The following is a 14,935-nucleotide window of genomic DNA, read 5'->3' as shown; positions in this document are numbered from 1 at the left end:
ACCAAATCATACACAACAATGCGTTTTATAACATCAAGTTACTGATGTGTTTTTGCATTATCAATGCATAACCAGTTACCAAAAAAAAAAAACATATATGTAGGTTTTAAGACCATATGATAGTATCGTCTTGCGATCACTCGAGATAAATTTCATGAAGTGATTCCAGCAAGCGAGGGTTTATTCCAATACTCAAATCAAACTCATAAGCACTTATGAACATTGTAGCAAACTTTTGCAATGTCTAATACATTTTAGACAATCTACACACCTATTCATGACAGTCTTCATTCATACCTACTTCTAACATATGAACGATTGTGGACGGTTTGAGTAATTCTTATTATTCTAGAAGTCAAAACATGCAAAAATGAAACAATAGGTAACAATTAACATAAGACAGTAACATTACTAATAAATAATACTCTTTTATGTAATCATCAAATGTTAATTACAGTTTATCTATTTCATGTTTCTAAACTATCTAATCGAAACTAATATCGTCCTTCAGCCCGATGCTCCTAGCGTGCTGCAAGTGCTTAACCATGCTCAGTCCCTTTGTAAGCGGATTTGTTGGGTTATCTTCTGACGATACCCTCTTTACTACGAGGAGTCCTTCTTCCACCCGATGTCGAATAAAATGGTATTTTTTGTTAATATGTCGAGATCTGTCTTGATCCCTCGATTCCTTGGTTAAGGCAACCGCTCTTTCATTATCACAGAAAATTTCCATGGGCTCCTTTATGGCTGGCACAACTCCAAGGTCTCCAATGAAGTTCTTCAACCATATCGCCTCCTTTGACGCTTCGCTCACTGCAATGTACTCTGATTCGCACATTGAATCAGCTACTGTCTCTTGCTTGGAACTTTTCCAAATCATTGCTCCTCCATTAAGGGTAAAGACCCATCCTGAATACGAACGGTAGTTGTCCCTATCGGTCTGAAAATTGGCGTCACTGTACCCTCGCACCTTTAAGTCATCACTCCCTCCAAGGACTAGAAACCATTCCTTGGTCCTCCGAAGGTACTTAAGAATGTTCTTGATTGTGGTCCAACGCGCTTTGCCAGGGTTCCCTTGATATCTGCTGACCATGCTCAAAGCGAAGGCCACATCAGGATGAGTACAATTCATAGCATACATAATCGAGCCAACTGCGGAAGCATATGGTACTCGGCTCATTTCTGCTATCTCGACTTCAGTACTCGGGGCATTCAGTCTTACTCAACTTAGCATTACTTTGGATCGGTAACTCTCCCTACTTTGAATTCTCCATACTAAAACGTTTTAGTACCTTGTCCAAGTAAGTATTCTAACTAAGTCCTATTAGTCTCTTACTTCTGTCTCTAACTATCCTTATTCCCAAAATATAGGAAGTCTCTCCGAGGTCCGTCATAGCGAAGCACTTCCTAAGCCAGGACTTAACCTCCTGCAGTGTCGGGATGTCGTTTCCTATAAGTAGTATGTCATCGACATACAATATGAGGAAGCTAACTATACTCCCATTGGCTTTGACATATACACATGATTCATCCTTTCTTCGTAGAAACCCAAAGTGTTTGACTTTCTCGTAAAAGCAAAGATTCCATCTGCGAGACGCTTGCTTAAGTCCATAAATGGACTTCTCAAGCTTGAAAACTCTATTGGGATGCTTTGCAATGACAAAACCCTCTGGCTGATCCATGTAAACATCCTCAACCAACTTCCCATTAAGGAAATCGGTTTTGACATCTATTTTCCATATCTCATAATCTTGAAATGCAGTAATGGCCAGCATCACCTTAATAGATTTTATCTTGGCAACCGGCGAGAAGGCTTCATCATAGTCAACTCCGGGAGTTTGAGTGAAACCCTTCGCGACCAATCGCGCCTTATATGTATGCACATTCCCATCGATTTTGGTCTTCTTCTTGAAGATCCACTTGCACCCGATTGTCTTACGTCCAGGCACATGGTCAACCAAATTCCAAACTTGGTTGTCGTACATGGACTGAATCTCGATGTCCATCGTCTCTTTCCATTTCTCAGACTCCGGGCCTGCCATGGCTTCCTTATAGTTGTTAGGTTCGTCCAAATTTATTAGTGTACTATCACTAATATATGTGTACCCTTCTGTAGTAATATGAAAACCATATAACTGGGGTTGAACTCTAACTCTTTCGGAATGTCTAAGAGGTAATGACTCTTCAGTCGGTTCAACCAGAGTTTCCTCCTCGAGTTGAGTGCCAGTGTTGGAGGTTCCTTCATCGCTCGGCTCTTGAATATCTTCAAGATCGATTTGCCTCCCACTGTCCCTTTGTCTTGTGAGTTCTCGTTCTCTGAAAACTCTTATCCTTGCAACAAAGACATCATTGTCACTCAGTCTATAGAAGAGATATCCAAAGGATTTCTGCGGGCAGCCGATGAAAATACACCGCTCACTACAAGGTTCGATCTTGTCGTGAGTCTATCGTCTTACGAAGGCCTCGCAACCCCAAACCTTTATATCTGCTAACAAGGGAACCTTCCCTGTCCACATCTCGTGAGGTGTTTTGGCAACCTTCTTCGTAGGGACTAATTTAAGGATATGGGCAGCAGTCTCTAAGGCGTACCCCTAAAATGAGATAGGTAGTGAAGCACGACTCATCATGGAATAAACCATGTCTAACAAGGTTCGATTATGCATCTCAGCCATACCATTCAACTGCGGTGTCCTAGGTGGCGTCAATTGAAAAACGGTTCCGCATTCCCTAAGATAGTCGTGGAATTCAAGACTTACGTACTCTCCTCCTCGATCAGATCGAAGCATCTTGATTTTCCTGCCCAACTGATTCTCCACTTCTTGTTTAAACACTATTAACTTTTCAAAGGTTTCCGACTTGTGCTTGATTAAGTAGATATATCCATATCTGCTATAATCGTCGGTAAAATTCACATAGAAGCAACTTGCATCCCTTGTGGTTGATCTAAAGGGCCTACACACATTGGTGTGTATGAGATCCAATAGACCCTCACCCTTTCACAAGTGCCAGTGAAGGGTGACTTGGTCATATTTCCAAGTAAACAAGTCTCGCACATGTCATCATCCCTAAGGTCAAATGACTCCAACACTCTATCCTTTTAGAGTTGGGCTATGCGTTTCTTGCTGACATGTCCAAGACGACAATGCCACAAGCATGCTTTATCCAAACCATTGGATGAATCAACACACAACACATTATTTCCTAACTTATCTACAACCATCACAGTTTCATATATTCCATTACAAGGCAATGCTTCAAAATAAAATACACCATTAAGATAAGCATTAATAGAACCCTTTTCACTATCAAATGAATATCTAAAACATTGTCTATATAAACCAAGAAATGAAATGATGTTTCTTGCCATATCTGGCGAATAGCAACAATTGTCTAAATCTAATCCTAATCCACTATTAAGCATTAAAGAGTAAATTCCGATCTTGGTGACAGACGACGATCTTCTGTTCCCCATGATCAAATTTATATTCCCATGCTCCACATCCCTATCTCTTCTTAGGCCCTGCAAATCAGAACAAATGTGAAAACCACATCCAGTATCAAGTACCCAAGAAATGGAATGTGATGAATCATTAGATTTTATTGTGTAAATACCTGCGTAAGATGGCTTGATCTTTCCATCTTTGATGGCCTGTAGATATTCTGCACCGCTTCTCTTCCAATGCCCTATTTTGTGGTAGTGGTGGCACTCTGCCTCCTTTGGGTTAGAGTTAGGTTTAGCAGAACCAACTTTGGTTCCAATAGAATAGGTACCATCTTGGGATTTACCCTTGTGGTTGCTCTTTGAGGGAGCCTTCCTCTTCTTACCCCTCCCTTGCCCAATTGCCAAAACAGTGGGAACGTTTGGAGCGGGAGTTGATGCAACAGACTTATCCTTGAGATTGCTCTCAGGAGTCTTAAGCAAGCCTTGAAGCTTGCTTAAGGTGACCTCTTCCTTATTCATGTGGTAGGTCATGCGAAACTGGTTGTAGCAGCGAGGTAGGGAGTGAAGGATAATGTCAATCGCCAACTCTTCATCACAGTTAACATTCAACTTGAGAAGACAGACAACATATCTATGCATCTTTTGCAGATGAGCGGTAAGGAACTCTCCACTACCCGTTCGGGTAGTGATCATCGAAGTGATGATCTAATACCTTTCGTGCCTCGCACGTTGATGGTACCGGTCCAACAAGTCTTGATGCATCTCATAGGGATACATGTCCTCATAGGACTTTTGGAGTTTGGAAGTCATTATCGCCAACATGATCCAATGGACTTTCGTGGCATCATGCTCGTGGACCTCAAAGGCAACGATCTCTTCGGGAGTAGCAATGTTCATGCCGATTTCCTTCATCTCCTTGTCTAGGACATACTCTTTGTCCTCATAACGGGTGACCATTCTAATATTTCGGATCCAATTGTTGAAATTTTTTTCGTCGAATATCACCCTCCCACACAAATTCATGAGTGAGAAAGAACCAAAGGAACCCGAGGTAGAAGCGTTGTTGTTGTTCATGTTCAACATCTGAAAAGGAAAAGAACAAAGTTTGATTAGAAATGAATCCCTAATTAAACACCCAAAATGAGAAATTAGGGCTAGGATCCAACAACATAATTTACATATTAGAAAAGGAATGTCGTAATCTAATACACATATAACTTGAAGGCAAGTGAATGATGATTCACTAACTCTCCACCATGAAAAATGAAAAGAAGATTAATTTTTAAATGCATTGAAAACTCCTAGATTCTTTTAAGATTCATTGAACCTTTCAATGGCATGTTTAAATCTCGATATGCCCCTCAAGTTTGTGACTGGGATGTTGAGGATCACAAGGCGGGTGTGAATAGCCATGCAAATGTACATGGTGCCCTCATTGTTACAGTAACCTATTCGATGTGTCGGTTAACCACACACGCTCTATCGAACTATGACAAACAATGAGTCACCCTTTGCCACCTTTTCTTAGAAACCAATTAGTGTGTCGGTTAACCACACACGCTCCACTAACTTCTTAGCAAGGGTACAAAGTGTAACTTCATGGGATTGCATCAATTCACTTTGCCTAAAGTAACTAAGATTGGGAATTTTGTAAAAGCATTTAGTTACTTTAGATAGATTCATTATACTTTTAATGAGGAAAGGTTTGTCATATCCTACCTGTTAGGCTAATGACCCTCCACCAATCAAGGAAGCGGTGGGTGAGAGTGGACACCCATTAAACGGCCATTTCATAGGCTATAACCTTATACCTCCCTTATAGATCGGCTTCGTGAATGAAGCCTACTAATGATAAGACTAGCATTTTTAAGTTTTATATATATATATATATATATATATATATATATATATATATATATATATATCTTAATCTTATAATATTGTAAAGCATAAGGTTGAATTTAAAATTTGTAAAATTCTAGGGTTTGAAATTTAAATAGTCCAAATTAAACATTTTAATCATAAATTTTAAATTTCAAAACACAATGATCAAATAGCAAATAATTTTCAATTAAACATTTAATTTAATAATTATCTAAATTTGATCTAATCAACATTACTTGCAAGATAATTCAACAATTAATTTAAATAATTAAGTATTATCACATAAAGAAATTATTATTTAAACAATTGGTAATTATCTTTTGTTTTGATGATGACATTGACAAAAAGATAATAAAATCTAGATTTTATTAAACTAAAATAATTTAGGTAATTATCCTTAAGCAAAACAGCAAGAAATCCTGAAATTCCCTCTGTCTGACGTTTCGACTCTCTGAGTCCCCTTATGGACTTGTCGAGTTCATCCTACTCGTCGAGTCCACAATAGGACTCGCCGAGTTCATCAAACAGAGAGCAAGAAAAATGATTTTTCATGCAAGAATCAAAACACAAATCATCAAATTCAAGAGAAGCCAATCAAGGCTCTGATACCATTGATGCATTTGAGCCATAAGAACATTCCTATGTGCACATGCAAACCCTAATACTTGGAACTTGGTTTCGCTAATGAACATGCTTTTCAACCAAGACTTGCAAACCCTAGATCTATAGCAAACAATTCAAAATTGACATAACAAAGTAGATCTAGATGATTACCTCTTCTTGAATGCTTGAATCTTGTTATACTTGGAGCTTAGAGTCACAATTGTCACTCCTCTAATGGCTTAAAAACACCAAGAAGCAAGAGGATGATTTGGAGATAGGTTGTAGGCACAAAATCGGCTCTAGGAACTCCTTAGGGTTTCTGGTATCTGATTTCTGTAGCCCTTGGGGTCTCTAAATACTTAAGCTACTTGGGTTACAACCTGAAACCCTAATTGGATAACTTAGCCCTTAAGCAGTCTAAAGATCCTTCTAGAATAAGGCTTGGACGAATTCAAGGAGTCCATACACCTTAATTTCATCCTCCCTATGATCTATATTCCATAAGGATCCACAGCCCAATAACCAACTATCACACAATTGACTGTTCCAGACCCCTTTATTTAATTAATCTCTTTTAGGTACAAAATTAATTCTTAATTAATTCTTGTATAATATTAATTAAACTATATGATTTCTCCTTTAATATATTAATCATATAATATATTAATAAATCATAATAACCTCTTTATTTATAAATCATACTATCATGTTGCTTTGGTGAAGTCAACCCAAAAGGACCATGAACAACCGGGTCAAGTACTTACCAAATATACTTACGGGCTCAGACAATATGTAACATCCCATGTCCAAAACAAGAAGTGAAGGGTGATAAGTGTAAATAAAGGAAGGGATTCGAAGAGTAGGTACACTTACTCGCCGAGTTGGAGCGGGTTTGGATCACGAATTAAGTGACCAACTCGCTGAGTCGGAAGTTGGACTCGACGAGTTGGTGATGGAATGAGAAAACCCTAATATTAGGGTTTGCATCCTATTTAAAGGACTTTATGTCCCTCTCCCAGCCTCCTAATCCACCAGAGAGTACCAGAAAACCCTAATTTCGTGTGAGGCTTCATTTTTTAGGAGATTGGGACTTGGAAGAAGAAATTAGTGGAAGGAGCTTGAGAAATTGGAAGCTAACATAAAGGGGCTTGTATAGATTTGGGATCTACATCAGTTTTGGGCACATCTCTGAGGTAAGGAGCCCTTATCTTGAGCTATTTCCTTTTTGGTTCATCCTTGGTGGTTGTTTTGGGAGTTCTTTAACTTTTTTTAGATCTATTTCAGGTTTAGAGTTCAGATCTAGGCTTGTGATGATCCATAATGTCATAAAGTTTCTTTTTAAGAGTTGTTGGTGGAGCCCCTTAGTCCTTAACCCTAGCCATAGTGTGTTTTGGGCCTATATCTCTTTGGTTCTACGTAAAGTTTGCAACTTTATGTGAGGGTTAGATTGTAGAGGGGTGGATCTATGGTTTGGAGCCCCTGCATGGCTCGAAAAGCCTCTCAATAGATTGAGAACTGGAGAGACTCGGCGAGCCACATGGATGTACTCGACGAGTTATATGAACATGTGCATGGACTCGACGAGTTGGAAGAACAACTCGGGGAGTCTGTTGAAGATTGCCTTGGACTCGGCGAGTTGGGGCACAGAACCCCAACCTCTTTTGGTTAAAGCCTTGGTGTAACACCTGGTTCCTAGTACGTATTTTAAATTAAGAATTTTGGCATTTTGGCCTGGGACTCGGCGAGTTGGTGGTCCAACTCGTCGAGTATAAGTGAATTGGACCCGGGAGTCAAGTGGCTGACTCGGCGAGTCAGAAATCGAACTCAGCGAGTCCGTGCTATCTGGATAAAGACCCTAATATAAGGGTTTGCACCCTATATAAACACATTAACTCGGCCTCCCTTGTCCCTAACACTCTCCTAGAGCTGCATATCGAAACCCTAGACGTATATGTGTGTGTTAAGGCCATTTTGGTGCTTTTGTTGACTTGTGAAGCTTGGAAGGAAAAAGAGGAGCGTGAGTATTCAACTTGGGGCTTGTAGATCCAGAAATCTCATTCCATTTTCAGCTTAATCAAGGTAAAATGCTCATGATTTGGTATTTCATTTGGTTGTTCATCTTTAGAATGTGGATCTTGGGTGCATTTAGGGCTTTTCAAGCCATTTTCGGATTTAAGGAGTGTTATGTGGACTTTAGCTTCAGATATGGGCCTTAAGAGGGGTCTCATAGCATAAAGGTGCAAACTTTAGGGCCATGAGAGCCCCATGCACATTGTAAGACACTTTATATGAATTTTTGAGCTAAAAACCCCATGCGTGTGCATCAAGTTTGGAACTTTACGTATAAAATGGACATTAGGAGGTTAGATCTATGGTTTTGGTGTGTTAGACCTCATTTAAATCGACTGTATGGAGTTGGTCAAGATTGGACTCGACGAGTTGTTCTTGGCACTCGACGAGTCGGTGAGCATTGTGCACCAAACCCTTCCTGTGAATGGGTAAATGATAGGAAGGAAGTCCCTTGTGGGTTTAGACGCGAAAAAGGACCTGGAAGCCTTGGGACTTGACGAGTGGTATGAGCAGACTTGGCGAGTCCATAGCAATCTCCTAATCTTTGAAGATGGACTCGATGAGTTGTTCATACAACTCGACGAGTCGGGTGAATATGCTCCCGATGTTATGACTGAAGGAGAACCCGTCGAGTTTCGCTAGACTCGACGAGTGGATTCCAGGTTTTGTGTGGGTTTAGTGAAGCAGGGACTCGACGAGTTGGTAGGCCAACTCGGCAAGTCAGGTCAACTGAATGTTAACTTTGACCAGTGTTGACTTTGACTAAACTTGGACCGACCCTGTTTAGGGTTGTATGTGATGTGTGTTGACTTAAAGGTTGTCGTGTAGGGATCGAGGAGTCATAGGGAGTCGACTTGTGCACTGAGGATAGTTCAGACACTGCACGACATTGAGGTGAGTTACGTTCCAGTAGGGGTGGGTTTAAGGCCACAATGTCGGCCCACCAAAAAGGGGTATTTATAAGATAATGGTCTTTGTGATAATTATCTTGGTCTGGTTATGTGATTTATATGGATTATATGTTATGTGTTTAGTAGGGATTAGTTTCCCTAACAGTGATCCGTAGGACTTATGGGTAGGTCAGTACCTGGATATGTCTGACTGTATGCTTATATATGTTGATTGCATGTTAGTAGTAGGGGGTGAAATAGTCCCCAGTTACCGGTTGAAAGATACTGATGCTGTTTACCGGTTGAAAGATACCGATGATCGTTACTGGTTGAAAGATACCGATGTTGGTTATCGGTTGAAAGATACCGAAGAAGGTTACCGGTTGAAAGATACCGATGAATGTTACCGGTTGAAAGATACCGATGATATTGCATGGTATGTGGTATGATGGGGGAACTCACTAAGATTTGTGCTTACAGTTTCGGTTTTGGTTTCAGGTACCTCTTCATCAAAGGGGAAAGAGCCGGCGGCGTAGCAGCACATCACACACACACACACATGTTCTGCAAGAAGCTTTTTGGACTGTAGTCTAATTTTCAATACTTTTGATGTTATGGTTTGCAATACAACACTATGATTTTGTAATGGATGCTTTATTAACAATGTTTTGGTAAAAAGTTTGTTAAATGTGTTAAACCAAAAATGAAATTTTTGGCCTTAAAAATTGGGTTGTTACAAGTTGGTATTAGAGCCCTGGTTTGAGGGATTCAGACAAACCCTCGGGGGTGTCTAGACTCAAACCGAGGGACTAAAAGATCTTTCAAGGAAAAATAGTTTTATAAAGTCTAAACTAATAAATTTTAAGAAAGACGAAGTGTGTAATAGTATCCGCAAGCTAGTTAGGGGGAGGTGGTGGGGAACTCCTAGTGCAGCTGATGGCGAAGAGTAGGTCGGAGAGTGGCCTAAGGAAGCCTAGGGTGAGGTCAGTGAAAAGGGTATCGGAAAAAGGTATTGGGTGAAGTCGAAGCAATTCTTGGGGAAAGTACTCGAACCAAGGAGGGCCTAGATGGAATTGTGAAACTTGGAAAGTATATGTGGCCCTGACATTCGTATGTTTATTTTTCAGAATGGTGATCACGCGACATGGAGCAGGAGGTTCAGGATCCGGGTCAAGATCGGGCTCGGGGGTAGGATCCGAGCATGTGGATGATGGGTTATGCGATTTCATTGCATCCGAGATCACGAGTGGTATCCTTGATGCGACACCGATTATCTTCGGGTTGATCAAGGAGGGGATCATTGAGCTGATGTAGGATCGCCTCATGGCATTACGGAGTGACATGGCGGCTAGCCAATCAGGACCACGCACATTGTCCTTTAAGGACTTCAGAGGGAGTGGTGCGCCAGATTTTCATGGAGCGAAGGACCCCATTGCTGCCAGACGATGGATTGCAGACATTGAGTCTGCATAGCTGACCAGCTTCTGCCCTGAGGGGTCAAAGGTATGATTTACAGCAGGGTGTTTGAGGGACTAGGCAAGTGACTGGTGGGAGTCGGTTGGTGACTCTCTGGGAGCCTCGGCTGTTGAGGCTATGACATGGTAGAATTTCGTGACCCGGTTCAGAGTAGAGTTTGTGCCAGCTGTAGAGCTTCAGCAGCTGGCCAGGGAGTTCTTGGATATGAGACAGACTACGGAGACTGTGGCGGAGATCACCGCCAAGTTCTGGGAGAGGGCTTTGTTGGTGCCCCAATATGCAGGTGATGAGGACATGAAGAGGACCCACTACCATGACATGCTACGAGCTGACATCCGGGAGCATGTCAGTTTTTCAGGTTGCCCTACCCTAGATTCCATGATTGCCAGGGCTAGGGAGAGGGAGATTGATCCGGAGCACATCCGGAAGAGGAAGGAAGTGGAGGGGCAGATGGCAGGGGCTTCGGGGAAGAAGCCCAAGGGATCTGATGGTAGGATGAAAGGTCAGTTTGGGCGGGACCGCTGTGGAAAATATGGTCGATCACATGAGGGAGCTTGCCGCACTGGGCCAGGGTCAGGCTGCTATAAGTGCGGCAAGATTGGGCATTTTGGTAGGGATTGTACTGCCCCTACTCCGGCGATGCAGATGTCAGACCTGATTTGCTTTCATTGCAATCAGAAGGGTCATAAAATGGCCAATTTCCCTAGATTGACAGCAGCAACGGCAGCGGCACCGGATGTGGTGCCGATTCTAGTGATAGCACGGGTTATGGATGGCCGGAAGCCCAAGTTGGAGGCTCCAGTGGTTCGGAGCCGAGCATTTCAGCTGACCGCCGAGGAGGTACGCGCTGCACCCGATGTGGTGACGGGTATGACTTCTTATCCTTAAGCTTTTATATTATGTTGTTGTGATTTTGATATATCATGTGCCTTGTTTAGGATCGTTCCATGTGAACGGAATCCCAGTTCAGGTGTTGTTTGATTCAGGTTCCACCCGATCTTTTGTCTCTCTTGCACATAGCAAGAAGTTTCCGGAGTCTTAGAGCATGTTGGATTGCCCTCTAGAGGTCGAGATTGCAGACGACCGGTCGGTGCGAGCATTGGAGGTCTATCGAGATTGTGTTTTGAGGTTGTTCGAGGAGCGTTACCTGGTGGACCTGGTTCCTATTCCGTTGAGGGGGAACAAGGTGATTATAAGCATGGATTGGTTTAGCCCTAATGGGGCAGTGATAGATTGCGAACAATAGTTGGTTTGGATCAGGACCCTAAGTGAGGGAGAGTTGGTAGTTTAGGGCAAGAGGCCACATCAAGGATCATCGTTATGTTCAGCAGCGAGGGCTAGGCGCTACCTTCAACAGGGTTGCATAGGATATGTCTCCTGTGTTATGGACACCAGGGAGGTAGGTAAGACGGCGGTGGGCGATGTGCCCGTGGTGCGTGAGTTTACAGACATATTCCCCGAGGAGTTTCCTAGGATACCTCCGGAGAGGCAGGTGAAATTCAGGATCGACCTAGTCCCTAGTGTGGCTTCAATAGCCAAGGCACCATATCAGCTGGCTCCTCCTGAGATGCAGGAGTTGTCTATACAGCTATAGGAGCTGTTAGACAAAGGATTCATTAGACCGAGTAGTTCTCCCTAAGGAGCCCCATTTTGTTTGTGAAGAAGAAGGACGGGTCGCATCGGATGTGTGTAGATTATCGGGAGTTGAATAAGGTAACGGTGAAGAACCGTTACCCACTTCCAAGGATTGACGACCTCTTTGACCAGGTGCATAGAGCATCTTGGTTCTCCAAGATTGATCTGCGCTCAGGATATCATCAGATGAGGGTCAGAGAGGAGGATGTACAGAAGATGGCGTTCTGGACATGCTATGGCCACTATGAGTTCGTGGTGATGCCTTTTGGGCTCACCAACGCTCCTGCCGCATTCATGGATCTCATGAACCGCGTGTGTAGACCGATGTTAGACTAGTTTGTGATAGTGTTTATTGATGACATCATGGTTTACTCCAAGACACAGGAGGAGCACAAAAAGCATCTGCGGGAGGTTCTGTAGACTTTGAGGAGGGAGAACTTGTATTCTAAGTTCTCCAAGTGAGAGTTCTGGTTACGTGGGGTGCAATTCCTTGGGCACCTCGTCAACCAGGATGGGATTTCAGTGGACCCGGCCAAAGTAGAGGCCGTGATGAGATGGGAAGTTCCGAAGTCTCCATCTGAGATTTGGAGTATCCTAGGATTAGCTGGCTACTATCGGAGATTCATCCAGGATTTCTCCAAGATAGTCGTACCCCTGACCAGGCTAACGAGGAACGCAATGGTCTTTCGTTGGGGGCCTGAGTAGCAGGCCGCATTCGAGACTCTGAGACAAAGATTGTTCGAGGCGCCAATATTAGCCCTGCCAGAGGGCATGGAGGATTTTATGGTATATTGCGATGTGTCCATCTCAAGTTTGGGCGCGGTTCTTAATCAGAGAGGGCATGTCATCGCCTACGCGTCGAGGCAGCTGAAGCCTCACGAGACGAATTACCCGACGCGTGATTTGGAGCTGGGAAATGCCGTGTTCACCCTCAAGATTTGGTGTCATTACCTCTATGGGGTTCGTTGTATGATTTACACGGACCACAAGAGCCTGAGGTATCTCATGGACCAGCCAAATCTGAACATGAGGCAGCGTCGGTGGCTTGATGTGGTAAAGGATTACGATTGCGAGATCCTTTACCACCTGGGGACGGCCAATGTGGTGGCCGACGTTCTTAGCTGCAAGACAGCATCGATCAGGGATATCTATCTGAGGATGACAGTGGTGACTCCGCTGTTGGAGTGGATTCGAGAGGCCCAGCAGGAGGCCATAAAGGAGGAACATCGGAAGAGCGTGCGGATTGTGGGTCAAGTTTCCTCCTTTGACTGTGGTAGTAGGGGGTTGTTGAATCTGCACCGTAGGGTGTGGGTCCCGTATCATGGGGGTGTGCGCCAGGTATTGATGTAGGAGGTGCACAAATCTCGATTCTCCATTCATCCCGGGGCGACGAAGATGTATAGGGATCTTCGTCTGGACTATTGGTGGCCCTGCATGAAGCAGGATGTGGCATGGTACATAGAGCGGTGCTTGACCTGCAGGAAGGTAAAGGCCGAGCATCAGAGACCTCATGACAAGATGTAGCCGTTGGACATTCCACTGTGGAAATGGGAAGACATCACAATGGATTTTATCACAAAGCTTCCCAGGACCACGCGAGGTGCGGATTCGATCTGGGTCATTGTCGATCGATTGACCAAGAGCGCCCATTTTATCCCGATTCAGGAAAGTATTTCGGCTGAAAAGTTGGCCGAAATTTATATCAGGGAGGTGGTGGAGCGGCACGGGGTGCCAGTATTGGTGATTTCGGACAAAGACGTTCGATTTACTTCCAGGTTCTGGAAGAAGTTCCATGACGAGCTGGGAACTCGTCTGCATTTTAGCACCGCTTTTCACCCGCAAACAGAAGGACAGAGTGAGCGGACCATTTAGACCTTGGAGCGTATGTTGCGGGCGTGTGTCTTAGACTTCGGAGGTAGTTGGGATACTTACCTTCCTTTGGCTGAGTTCTCGTACAACAACAGCTATCATGCGAGTATTGATCGTCCTCCCTTCGAGATGTTGTACGGGAGGAAGTGCAGATATGTTGGGGTGAGGTTGATCAGAGGGTTATGGGGAGTATCGAAGTAGTACTCCAGACTACGGAGAGGATCCAGCAGGTCCGGAGCAGGCTTCAGACTGCTCAGAGTCGGCAGAAAAGTTATGCCGACAAGCGCCGATCCAACTTGGAGTTCCAGTTCGGGGATATGGTCCTCCTGAAGGTGCCACCTTGGAAGGGTGTCATTCGATTCAGGAAGTGGGGCAAGTTGGGCCCTAGATATATTTGACCTTTCAGGGTTGTAGCCCGAGTGGGCAAGGTGGCATATAGGCTCGATCTGCCAGCCGAACTCAGTCAGATTCATAACACCTTTCACGTTTCCCATTTGTGGAAATGTTTGGTGGACGATTCGGAAGAAGTGCTTTTAGAGGACATTCACGTTGATGACAGCCTGAACTACATCGAGTGGCCAGTGGTGATCCTAGATAGGAAGTCAAAGGATCTGAGGAACAAGAGAGTGGAGCTGGTAAAGGTTCAGTCGCAGCACCGAAAGGGCTCGGAGTGGACATGGGAGCCGGTAAGCGAGATGATGGAGCATTACCCCGAGCTGTTTTAGGATCGAGCAGCAGACTTCAAGGATGAAGTCTAAAATAAGTGGGGGAGATTTGTAACACCTGGTTCCTCGTACGTATTTTAAATTAAGCATTTTGGAATTTTGTCCTGGGACTCGGCGAGTTGGTGGCCCAACTCGTCAAGTAGAAACGAATTGGACCCGGGAGTCAAGTGGCTGACTCGGAGAGTCAGAAATCGGACTCGACGAGTCCATGCCGTCTAGACAAAAACCCTAATATGAGGGTTTGCACCCTATATAAACACATTAACTCGGCCTCCCTTGTCCCTAACACTCTCCTAGAGATGCATATCGAAACCCTAGCCGTATATGTGTGTGTTAAGGCC

The sequence above is a fragment of the Lactuca saligna genome, chromosome 5, assembly GCF_052625555.1.
Source record: "Lactuca saligna cultivar CGN05327 chromosome 5, ASM5262555v1, whole genome shotgun sequence".
Taxonomy (NCBI): Eukaryota; Viridiplantae; Streptophyta; class Magnoliopsida; order Asterales; family Asteraceae; genus Lactuca; species Lactuca saligna.
This window is presented reverse-complemented; position numbering follows the sequence as displayed.